The sequence below is a fragment of the Pinus tabuliformis genome, chromosome 2_2, assembly GCF_031772625.1.
Source record: "Pinus tabuliformis cultivar Carrire ecotype Pingquan chromosome 2_2, CPIR1, whole genome shotgun sequence".
NCBI lineage: Eukaryota > Viridiplantae > Streptophyta > Pinopsida > Pinales > Pinaceae > Pinus > Pinus tabuliformis.
Genome location: NC_142300.1, coordinates 595,236,132 through 595,247,667, shown reverse-complemented (window position 1 = coordinate 595,247,667; position 11,536 = coordinate 595,236,132). Strand labels below are relative to the sequence as shown.

Sequence of the window (11,536 nt, the reverse complement as noted above, 5' to 3'; positions counted from 1 at the left end):
TTGTAAAAAGAGGCCCGTGGTAACTCAATGTACCACTTGGCCGCGAGACCAATGAGTGTACGCTGGAAAAGACGTAAGCGGATCGAATCATCCGAGATAGAATTTGAAGCACACCAGAGGTGGTAAGTCATCACATGATTGGACGGATCCTCTCCAGACTTACCTTCGAACTTGGGTATATCACTGGGCAACTTATTTGGCATTGGCGGCCAGAACGGAAGATATTGAATTGGATCGTTCGTTAGGCGCGTCAAGTCTGGTAAATCCAAAGTTGCGATAAACGGTAACTGCCGGTTAGGATCTCTAAAACTCTGGGTCACAAGACCAGTCCCAGGAGGAGGATATCCAGGATAACTAGGAACAGGAGTCGCATTTGGGATATTATATCCTCCTGGAAAACCAGGATTAACCGGACCGTACTGGGGTTGTTAAGGTTGTTGATAAGTGTACCCAGGATACGGTTGATAGTGGTAAAATGGCTGTTGGACAGCTTGCCCAGGTTGGTACTGTCCCTGGTACGGTTGTTGAACAAATTGAGTTTGAGTAGTAACAACCGTACTTACACCAGGCTGACCTGTAGGCATCTGGACCGTGGTTTGAATCGTAGATCCAGACAACGGTAAAGATGTCTGACGAGTGGTTACAGAGACAGTAGAAACCGGAGCTGTCGATACTCCAGAAGTAAGTGCGGCAGATGTAGCGGTAGTTGCAGCAGCCGTTTGAGATGGAGTACTAGGTGCAATTGGCGGCTGAGTAACTACCGGAGTTACAGAAGTTTGAACATTTGACTGGACAGTTGCGGTTGCTGGGGTGGACCAGAAACTACGGGTTGTCCAGCTTGAGGTACCAACTGTAAACTTGGCTGCAACACCTGTTGACCCTGTGATGGATCCCACACTAACATTCCGGGGTATTGACCCGTAACAGGTTGAGGATACTGAGATCCATAACCGGATTGAGGATAGGGTTGATAATTGAAAGGTGCAGTTCCCATACCTGGAACATATGACTGACCTTGAGGTGGTTGATAACCTTGACTTGAGTATTGACCTTGAGGTTGATAACCTTGAGGTAAATATGGATACTGGAGTTGACCTTGACCTTGAGGTTGATAGCCTTGAGGTTGATACCCTTGGGGTTGATACCCTTGAGGTTGCCATCCTTAAGGTTGCCATCCTTGAGGTTGATATTGATACTGAGGTTGACCCTGGGGTACATATTGAGGCTGGGGTTGACCTTGAGGCATGTATTGCACCATAGGTACATACTGACCTTGAGGTTGCCCCCCAGACACGATTGGTGTACCTTGAGGTTGCCCCCCAGGCGTTAACTGAGGTTGCCCCCCAGGCAGTAATTGGCCACCTTGAGGTTGGGAAACGGGAACTGAACCTGACATCATGTAAATGTCTCCTACACCCAATGGTATATTACCACTGTTTCCAGCTAATAACCCATGATCAATGGGTTGAGGAGATGCCCCCGCAAAGGTACCAGAAAGTGATTGATACCCAGTGGGAACAGAAGGACCGCCGTGTAAGAAAGATTCAGGACTTTGAGTAAACACGGACGACTGACCAGACATATTTACGTGAGTATAAATACCTCCAGGTGGAAAGGGAGTACGAGGTGTAGAAAAACCTACCCCTGAGTTGTCTAAATAATTGGTTAACGAAAGGTACCAAGTAGTACTTCTAGGAGGACTGTAAAAGATAGATTCACGCTCCCTTAGATCAATAGTAAGTTGATCTTCAAGGTTAGAGACGCCTATTTCTTCCTCTGGAGAAAGTTCTTCAATAGCAATCAGACGAGTAGGAAGATTTTCGGTGATAACTCATTCTACTCTTGCTGAATCTGGAACACTAGAAGTCGGAGTAGCAGGTTCAGATATTTCAGGTTCTTCGCCTGTATCACTAGCAGACGAAAAACTACCAACAAGCTCAGAAACTGTAACAACTTCGGGATTATAACCTGTCTCTAAGCCTTGGTAATCTGAATGGACTACCAAGGAAGATTCTCCTTCTTCAGGTGAACCTACTCTACTGCCACTAGGAGGAGTTACAAGGACCTTTAAACCTTCTAGATTACCGGGGTCATCTCGAGGAGGTGATCCCCTAAGTCTACGGGATCTTCTCAACAATTCGGCCACAGAAACAACTTCAGGAGACTAGCCCCGAAGTCTACGGGACTGTCTCGGTAATTCCGCCACAGCTAAAAACTTTTAACTACTACACACGAAAACAAAGTAAAATCTCAAATCAAACCACCTAAAGTCTCTAAAGAACCAAACAAATTTGAATCACACGCCTAAAGAATCTAGGGCGTCAAACCAAGCACAAACAATAGCCTTCCAGACCGAAAACGCTAGTTGGTGATGAAGCCCAACATCACCGGATTTAGTACAAAAGTGGCGGGTGGAACAGTTACCCCGGCAACCTGCTTAATGAATAGACCGGCACAAGTTCCTCCACTTTAACTGTCTCGAGTGAAGTGAACCCCCCGGAAAATCCAAGTGAGTCTAGCCGACGTCTGCTCCAGGTACAGTGGGATCTTCCCTCCACCGTCACCTCGGTAGAATCCTAAAGATAATGGTCACTAAGGTTACCAACCGCAACAAATGCACCTGGGGGAACAGTCTACACTCCGACAGCACGCAAGGGCAGAGTATCAAGCTCAATCCCCTTGCCGGTTCCTTGAAAATAATCCAAGGTTTACCGACAAGTGACCCCTGGCTCCTCGACAATGGTTAATCCGAGGTTTACCATTTGTAATACGTGCGTGTCTGGCGTCGTTCCCAACGAGGGGGGATTGATCCCCTCACTGGTTCGGACACGAGCTCGTGCCTCTCCTTTAAGAGGAGCTTTCCCAGAGTACAAATGAGACAATTGGATTTATCTTATCACAAGATAAGCTACTTGTTTGGTTTTGTTGTCTTGGAGAGTTAATTACTCTCCTACTCCAAGACACTAGCCTGATCTAAATTGGTGTTTCAGAGCCCTAGTAAATAAAAGTTACTACGTCGATTTTACTTTAAGCGTTAATTTTATGGTTTTTCTTAAAGACAAAAGGTAGCGGAAGTGAAACCAATGGTGTGTAGACTCGACTCAAACCACTACAAAGATGCACCTAAGATGATTTACGCTACTTTCCTCTTTCAATGAAATTCCTAACTAAGAGAGTTGAGAGATGCAAATTTTATAGAAAACAACTTTCTTAGTAAAGACAATCAAAGAAACAATTCTCTCTATCTTTCCAAGCATACAAACATGACCACTCTTTACGTGCACGAAAAACTCTTTTTCTTTCAAAACCCTTCAAAGCTACTTGAAACAAAACTTTTCAAAGGAGATGTTTTTGTATTTTCTCTTTTTTAATAAAGCATATAAATCTATTTTAACGAAAATCAATCTCAAAAGCTATAAAATCTATGAAAACTTGACTCACAAGCAAATCAAAAAGAAATTTATTCTAAGCAAACCTAACAAGGCAAAAGCCTACAAAGATGATTCTAGGTTGTTTTACTTGACCAAAATCAAGTCAAGGACCAGCTAATGCAGAATCAAAAGACTAGTCAAAACAAAACTCAAATCTTTTTGTTCTTTTTGTAAAATGGAATTCAATACTCAATCAACAAGCACTTCGAAATTTGCCAAAGAGACAACTCAATGGTAAGTGGCTCTCACAGGTAGACTTTATGACAGGTCTGACTTCTAAGAATGCTGACAAAACCAGAGAGATCTAAGGCTTGACAACTTCTACCGCCAAAGTCACTATAAGACCTACTCAAAAATCAAACCCTAGGGCTTAAACTTCTATGAAATCCACTAAAACACTCAATGCTATCGAAACAAGTTCAGGTGAAGATCTTTGACAAGAGACTAATGGATCTGGGCAGTAAAAACTAAGAAAAAGCAAAATCTAAGAGAAAAAATGCAAAAAATGGAATTTTCTTAAATTTTAGCAGGGGACGCAGGCAACCCGTTAAAACAGGTGCGGGCCCGCTCTGTGCACACAGCGACAGTGCGTCCAGCGACGCACTGTGCAATACTCAGAGGGTGCGTCCTACTGTAAAATTCAAGAAAAACTAAATTGAACCTAACCCTAAGCTAACCCGCCCAAAAACAAAGTCACAAAGCCAAAAACCCGAAAATAAATGACTTTTCTCAGAGCAAAGTTGCATACAAAGGAAAAGACTTTCACATCAATGGAGTCCCCAGCGGAGTCGCCAATTTTTCAGGTGGAAAGAGTCAATTGTGTGGACACAACCAACCTCCCTAGGAGCCTAAGACTCTCTAGTGACAAACAAGACAAACAAGGGCAATCCTTCTCTAAACATGCATTTACTATATGGGAAATCAAGTGTTTAGATCCTACCTGTAATCCAACGCTGTTGTAGCAGTCCAGCTCCGCTGATCTGGATGAGCTCCTCCTTCACTTTGAAACCTGCATCCACTAACAATCAAACAATTAAATAGCACTTGATAATCTCATAGAATAAAACCTATTTAACACATAGACCAAGGAGTACATGAAACAACTCATAAATAACAAGTTATTGAGAAGAATGGACTCATTTGCATTAATAGGTAACAAAAGGAACAAATGCAACCTGAGCCTTGGTGTTGTGCAAGTCCCTCCCAGGGTCCATCAAGAGTTCTCCTTTACTTTGACAAAGCTCACCCACTTCCAAATAGAACAAGCAAAGATGGCAATCTCTCCTCACAAGCTTCTAAATGGGAGTCCTAATTCCAGTAGAATTTACCCTTAGAAATGTATAGCTTCCAACCTCTCTTCCTTCTGGCCCAATGCCTGTATTTATAGTGCTCAAGAAGAAGTTAATCAGGTCCACCATCAATGGGATAATCCCCTCTTTGGATGGGATAGCTCCCTTATTGATGGGATAAGTTCCTCTTTGGTAGGGGTGTATGAACCATCTGGAGGCGCTCAATACACGTCGAACAACCTTCTAGAATGCTCTAGAAATGACCACAAGTAACTTTTTAAAGATGAAACTTGTGCATTTTGACCTTTACAGGGGGACGCACCTGCCCCTTTACATACAGAGCGTCCAAAGACACAGCTTTTGTGAAAATTGGATGCGTACCCGCAGGTAAGGTTGAGAGAACCTGCGTACCCAGAGATAAATACATTTATAAAGACTTTCTCTCTTTTTGGAGTTTGACATGGAGAGCAGAGGCATAAGACTTGCCTAAGAGGATAGCATGACTGTTGATAGAGCCATACTAACTGTAAATAGTCATGGTGACATTTTTTAGTGTAACAAGAATCCCAGAGTAATGGAAGTTATTGCTACTGTGGGCTCACATAGTTCTTCTGAGGCATCCATCACAGAGCTAGCTTGCTCATTCTTGCACCGGATAGCAGCAAGGCCCAAAATTCTCCCATATACGGACATGGTTAAGTGGATACTAGACAACGTTGATATCAGAAATAGACAGTTTAAGACTCAGGGTCAAGAGCTTACGGAATTATTATTTTTACAAATTTTTAGCTTTATATCCGCTAAAAGGAAAAAGCGCAAAAGGCGAAAAACACATCAAGGAAGTCCAGACCAAGAAACAGAGGTAGTTTCCTAGGTGCTAATCGCACATCGCTGAGAAACATTTCTCGAAAAGGAAAGCTGCTAATTGCCCAGTCACCTGCAAGCCCCGAAAATTGCAAGAAAGCAACGATAGAGACAGATTAGAAGCAGAAAGCTCAAGAAAAGGCAGAAGCAATCCAAGGGTTAACCAAGTTGAATTGGGATTATTACTGGGCATACTTGGTAAAGCCACATAGCCAGTGGATGACTCTTAAGTGTATTATCAATACGGCCGAAAAAATGGCGCCAGCTCTTGTCGATTCTGTTTTCTCAGCCCAGCTAAAATCAGAAGTCGGCCAGCCGACTCTTCTCAAACAGATGTTGCATGCGTGCGATTTCAAGGACCAGATACAGAAGTAGTTTTAATTTTAGATTCAATTTTAGTTTTAATTTTGTTTTATTTTCCTAAAATGAGGACGGTCATTTAAACCGCATCCTACATTTTTGTAATAATTTATTTTTAGATTTAGTTAGTAGTATTTAAACCCTTCTCATGCATTTAGAGAAGGGTCCTGAAATTTGTCAAAAACGTATCCCCAGAACATGCACTTGTGTACCCTCTGAGGAGGTTTTGATGAACAAATGGAACAAGATTTATTAATATTTGCATTTGATATCTGCTACTGATGTTGCACTTTTGTACTCTTAGTGGATGTTAGATCAAGAAGAGATAAATCATTATCGCTTGAAGCTCATGAGTAGGACTAGTTATAAATGGTACTTCTATCTCTTAACTATTTCTGCCCTTGTGTTAAAGTGATTTTCATGTTCATTTATTTATATATTGATGTATGAATGCCTTAGTTATCATTTGGCACTTTTGTACGGTGATAGCTATTTATTTATGCTTAATGTATGAATAGCTTACTATGCGATATGTTTTTCAGAACTGTTTCGTCTAACTTTTTATACGAAGTGGTTCATATTTATTGAATTCTTTTCTCATAACAGTTGAATAATATTTATTACCAGTTGTTATTTGAAATCATTTTAGATTGCATAAAAGAAAGGTTACACCCCGGGTTAGTGTAGACTTAGATATTTCTATTTATTAAAATGCAATTTCTATATTATTAGATTAGAGTTAGAGTAAAAGTATTCCATTTAGAAACTGTTAGTAAGAGAAATATCAGTCCATCACACACACACACATAAATTTGGAAGCTGGTCCCATATCTCCAGTCAGACCAACTATACCAAATGGAAAAGGAGCTGCTAACCAAGGTCCAGACTGGGTGGGTATCCCCCTTTCTGTAGACCCGACTTTTGGGGATTCAACATATTTGGTGCTAGAAGGAGGGCCTCGAACTGTGAATGGCAAGCAAACCTAAATCTAAATACCATTCTAAGGGTAAATCGCCCTCACCATCTCCCCCGACTTCTCCATTGCATTTAGAATCTTTAGATCCAGAGTCAGAAGTCGCTAGAGCAACAGCTGCTGCCACAAACGCTAACATTTCAGAACAATCTACCATTGAACCTCCTGAAGTTGAATCTTTGATTCACAAATTTCAGCCATTTTCTATATCTCCTCAAAAATCTGATAAATCTCAAGGCAACATGACTTCGCAATACAACCCTTCTCATCCTCTTACCAGGTTAAAGAGCAAAAAGTTTGGTGTTCAGCCAACCGAATTACCTCTACCTACTAGGAAGAGAGCAAGGAAGTCTCCTAAAGGGTCCAATAGTGAGACTCTTTCATCATCATCATCCATCTCAACCTCTTCACCGCGAAGTCAACCATCCACTCCTCCACTTCAGATCATTGTCCATCAGCCTACTGGAACTTCCTCAACTCCTTCTCAACCATCTGGAGCCATAATATCCTCATCTTCTCAACCGCAGGGATCATCTTCTGCGCTTTCCTCTGTTAGTAGTTCAGTGATGGCTCAATCTCCATGGAATAACCCAGGGGCAGTCTTAATGCCTGCACCCTTGAGTCAGCTACCGGCCCATCCTGAAAAATGGCTGCCTAAGTTTAATCTTGAGGCAGGCATGCTAGTCGAAGAACATATAAATAACTTTATGCTATCCATAAATCTCAATGGAGTTGTTAACGAAGATGTTGTTGTTCGACTTTTTCCTTATACTCTGCAAGGAACAGCCAAATCATGGTATTTCTCATTACCATCTGGATCTATTACTAGTTGGGATATCTTCCAAGAACAATTCCTGACCAAGTTCAGTGATGACAGGTCTACGGCAACACTGATCAACGACTTGTCTAACCTTAGGGCCGAGTCAAGAGAACCTATCAAAGATTTCAATTTACGTTTCAATAAAATCTTAAACAAAATTCCTACTACTTCCCAGCCTAGCGAAGAAGTGTGAAGTGAATGGTACATCACTGCTTTACCATCATGTTAGACTCAGTCTTGTCAGTCCTCTATCAGAATCAAATTCACCCAGGTTCATTTCTCGTCATCAAATGCCATTTTGGTCAAAAAGAGTCATTTTAATTCTTGAGTCCAGGGTTTTGTCTCTAGAAGTGTGAAATAACGCTTGCAGGCCAGAGGGAGGTTCAATAAGTTTCTTATTTCAAGAGTTGCATCATCATTAATGCTCACAAATATTTCTTCTTCAAAACTCTGTTTTGAAGAAGAAATCATCAATTTTTAATGTTTGTAATGAGTTGGTAATTTTATCATGGAATATTTCACGTGCAGCCTCTCCTGATCCTTTGCCGAAGTCCAAAGGTCATCATTCTTGCACGAATCAACCAAGAGGCTATCCTTCAATTTCATAAAATCGAAAAGGAAAACTTGCAGAACAGAGTTTGTATTAAAATTGAAAAGTGCCGAAGTTCAGTTGGTGTGCACAAATCGAAAGTCAAATCCCTATCATAAGAGACATTTCTGTGTTCTAACATCTCATTTTCACGCCAAATAACGTCAGAGAACTGAAGGGAAAACATGGAGAAAGCAAATTCAATGTTGGAGGTCGAAATTGTGTTGAAACGGAGTTGCGCGGTGCATAGGAAGAAGGCGCGGCGCACATGGGCCACGCAGCGCATGGGGTGCTCCTCCGCAGTGTAAAATTAACACTGGCGCGACACACTCACTAGGCATGGCGCACAGAGCCCTAAGGCCGAAGTTCATCATCGATTCATCAAAAACTCAATTTGTTTCAGCTCAATTCTTCTCCAAATAAGTCGATAGGGCCTGTTCAGTGATTTTATTCATGTATGATGTGTTTAGAAGCGAAAACATTAGAGTTTAAATGGTGAAAGGACCGAAAGCCAAAATTAGAATGCAGATATTGTGGAAGCTATAGATCAACAGACATCTTGACAGACAACAATATGAATTGGCAAGTTTTTTCACATGTTTATTCCAGGCAGCTCAAGATGGGGTTGATATACTGTCTCTGTCAATCATACCTAACAGGCCACCTTCTGGGATTGCGACTTTATTTAACCCAATAGACATGGCTTTGATGTCCGCTATGAAAGTTGGAATATTTGTCGTTCAAGCTGCAGGAAACGCTGGACCTTCTCCAAAGAGTATTTGGTCCTTCGGCCCATGGATATTCACAGCGGGAGCTGCTGCCGATGATCGTAGTTATAATAATTCTATAGTTCTTGGCAACAATATCACAATCTCAGGAGTTGGACTTGCTCCTGGAACAGATGATGATGATATGTACAGTCTAGTTGCTGCAACTCATGCCCAGAAGAATGGAACTGATGATATGTATGCCAATGAATGCCAAGATCCCAATGAGCTGGAACAACATCTAGTTGAAGGAAACATCTTGATCTGTAGCTACACAATAAGGTTTTTCCTTGGTCTGTCTTCTGTGAGACAAGCAGTTATGACTGCTAACAATTTGAGTGCAGTGGACATCATCTTCTACACAAACCCTTTTGTGGTTGGGTTTCCGTTCAATCCAGTCCCTTTGACGATGCCGGGATTGATCATTTCCTCTTCAGATGATTCTAAGACTTTTCTGAAATACTATAGTGACTCCATAACTAGAGATGAATCTAACAACATTGTTAAGTTTGGAGGAGTTTCCAGAGTCCTTGGAGGATTGAAAGCAGATTACAGCGAGAAAGCACCCAAAGTCGTGTATTATTCTTCAAGGGGGCCCAATCCGCAGGACAATCTTCGATGCAGCAGATATACTGAAACCAAATATAATAGCTCTTGGTAATCTCATCTGGGCTGCTTGAAACTCTGTTGGCACAGATTCAGCTGAATTTGAAGGCGAGAATTTTGCAATGTTATCGGGAACAAGCATGGCAGCACCTCATATAGCGGGAGTGGCAGCTCTAGTGAAATAAAAATACCCCAAATTTAACCCAGCAGCCATTGCTTCTGTACTATCCACCACTGCATCACTCAATGACAATCAAGGGTTACCAATTATGGCACAGCATTCCTACAGCAATCCAGATGCCGATGCAATTCCAGCCACACCTTTTGACATGGGAAGTGGATTTGTGAATCCAACTGCTGCCTTGGATCCCGGACTCATCTTCGATGCAGGTTATGAAAATTATATTGCGTTCCTATGTACCATAAATGGATCTGCACCTCTTGTTCTCAATTACACCGGTGTTGTATGTAGTTCAAACGTTGGAATTAGTTCTGACCTCAACGTTCCTTCAATCACAGTAGCTAGTTTGATCAATTCTCATACCATTGAGAGGAGCTTTCTGAATATAGCAGTAAATGAGAGTTACAAGGCTCTTTGGAGTGCGCCATTTGGTGTTTCTGTTTCTGTTGCACCCACATCATTTACAGTTTCACATTGGGAGACCCAGAAGCTTACAGTATTCCTCAATGCCACCGGTAATAGTACTGCACCTAGCTTTGGAAGAATCCTTCTGCTTGGAAGTCATGGAACGCCTTGAAACGGTTAGTCTGACTAAATGCGTGGTACCCAAATGGATATTTGGACTTCAGAACCTCATGGACCTGGAGTTACAATACGATGACTCCATGGCCAATGTTTATAAAGGACTGCAAAAAATTTCCTAATTTGAGAAGACTACAGCTGTCGCACAATGACAGATGTGTTGAATTTCCAGAGGAATTTGGAGAAGCTACAGAATTTCCACAGCAGAAAGAATGGAAATAATATAGAGCATATAGCGGCTATGAAATGCTCTTAGGACACGTTGGGAGATATGCTTGCAAAACTAGACATCTGGATGCTGAGTATAAAAAATTGGTTTTGATTCAAACGGGGAAGGTGATAAGTCAAAGCCTGAAATGCCACAAAGACATCTACCGTGGCAAAGAAACAGATAAAAGAGACCAACCGATGTTCCACACCGTCTGATGTGAAGCTTTCATCAAAATTTATTTGGAGAACGAATGGAAATCATGCTTCATCCGGTAATCCAGATATCTCCATAAATAGTGCATATACAAACAAGAACGTTGAATTAAAGGCTGAGTGTCAAAGAATATAACAACTTTCCTAATGTTGTTGAGCGCTCTTCAAGTTCTCCTGCTTGGTCTTCAAGAACGACTGTTGATATGACCAAGGCATTTAAGGGATTGGCAAATAATAAGGCCTCAACTATTGTCGCTCAACCTCATGACTCTACAGGTTTATTGGGAAATTTAGGATCATCCTTGCATGCTAACAGTTTTGGACATGATTTGCCAATGGCTGGAGATAGAGTACCTTCGGATTTGAGCTTGAAAGTTAATATGCGCCTAATTTCTTCCTCTTCACTTAAACTGGTGCCGGATGTTGAATAATACTATGTTGCAGAGAATGAGTTCCTGTCAAAACGACAATCAGCCTGGGAAGATTCATTTCGTTCCATATATTACATGTTTAGGAAAAAGACATGTGATACCATTTATTTTTGCACTCAACAGTTTATAGTCATGTTTGTGGGAGGTAGTTTAAATGCGAAATTGGAGAATACATGTGCTGCATATCTCACAAGATCCACTCGTGGGCTTCGAGCTTTTT

The 11,536-nt window shown here is 41.5% G+C and overlaps 1 pseudogene; it reads left to right on the top strand.

Annotated features, from left to right (window-relative positions):
• The first annotated feature begins 475 nt into the window (after positions 1–475).
• On the top strand, positions 476–10,457 carry LOC149194057 (subtilisin-like protease SBT2.3 pseudogene; annotated as a pseudogene).
• The last annotated feature ends 1,079 nt before the right edge of the window (positions 10,458–11,536 follow it).